Source organism: Sinocyclocheilus grahami, unplaced genomic scaffold (assembly GCF_001515645.1).
Source record: "Sinocyclocheilus grahami isolate Dianchi unplaced genomic scaffold, SAMN03320097.WGS_v1.1 scaffold495.1, whole genome shotgun sequence".
NCBI classification, from domain to species: domain Eukaryota; kingdom Metazoa; phylum Chordata; class Actinopteri; order Cypriniformes; family Cyprinidae; genus Sinocyclocheilus; species Sinocyclocheilus grahami.
The window spans coordinates 156,687-158,057 of record NW_015505674.1 but is presented as its reverse complement, the minus strand read 5'-3'; the positions used below and the strand labels follow the sequence as shown (position 1 = coordinate 158,057).

The 1,371-nt window shown below is 39.2% G+C and overlaps 1 protein-coding gene across 1 annotated transcript in view; it reads left to right on the top strand.

Moving 5' to 3' along the window:
- The window catches only part of LOC107554226 (protein unc-13 homolog C-like), a 175,996-nt gene that overhangs the window by 132,341 nt on the left and 42,284 nt on the right, over positions 1–1,371 (top strand). The gene's annotated exons all lie outside the window — the stretch shown is intronic.

Sequence of the window (1,371 nt, the reverse complement as noted above, 5' to 3'; positions counted from 1 at the left end):
TAATCGCATGCCAATGTGCATTGGCTCGTTTAGTTTACACTCGAAGTAGATTGGTCCCTCTAAGCGAGATCCCAATTTCGTCGGTCCTCCGACGTGACGTCTCCGTTCCCTCCTTCAGGGAACGAGGGTTACATACGTAACCGAGACGTTTCTTTCAACTACTTACACACAAAATCTTTACTCGTCACACAATTTCTGAAAGCTCACGCTCAAACAGCAGAAGCACACACCAAATCTGCAAAGCCATACACTAATTCTCAGCCTTTTTTCAATTTCATAAAACACTTTTTGCAAAACGCAACACACAATTCTCTATATACCACAAAAATCTAACAGGAATTAATATTATGGCAAAGGTGTTTGCAAATGTTTGCTTTTGAGATGTGTTTGTGATATTTATAAGAGATGTGAGGCATTTTACATTTTGTGTGTGCAATTCCTGGATTTGTGTGTAAAGTTTTGAAAAAAAAAACAGCCAAAGTTTTGAAAATGTGTGTAAGCAGTTGAAAAAAACTGTATGATAGCGAGCTAAATGCCATCTTATTAATCCCCTCATTACTGTCAATAACAGTGAGCTGCTGCAGTCTGTACAGATCTGCTGAGGTTTATTACATTAGCAGAGCTATTAGTGTGATGCTGCATGCCACCGGCCGTCCACAACGCTTCACTTGATTTAAAAATATGTTTGTCTCATTTCTGCTTGTCTGTTACGATGTTCAGTGACTCGACAGAGCGAATGCTTGTTTGTCTAATGCAAGTGAAATGTTTTCAGAGGATGTCTGTTGCTGAAAGTCTTGAACATCCTTATACAATCTCTTCTGTACATGTTTACTGTGTGCGTGTGTATGATTAGCTTTTATATATATATATATATATATATATATATATATATAGTCTTTTTTGGTCATTTTTGGATTTTTATTTTTGTTTTATCTAATTTGTTTATTTAAATATTTGATTTTATTTTATTTAAAAAAAAATGTTTTGCTTCATTTCAATTAACAAAAATATTGTGATGGTATGTTAAATGTTAAATGTTATGGGGAAGTCGAGGCCTAATGGTTAGAGAGTCGGACTCGTAACCCAAAGGTTGCGGGTTCGAGTCTCGTACCAGCAGGGATTGTAGGTGGGGGGAGTGAATGTACGGCGCTCTCTCCCAGGGATAAACCTCTTATAATATCCTGCCAGCCCCAGGAACTGCCTCACCTCCTTTTTGGTCTACAGTCCTGACTGTAAATAATGATGTCATCTAGATAGGCAGCGGCATAGGCGGCATGCGGGCGGAGGATTCTGTCCATGAGCCGCTGAAAAGTGGCCGGAGCCCCGAACAACCTGAAAGGAAGGGTAACAAATTGGTGTAATCCGAACGGC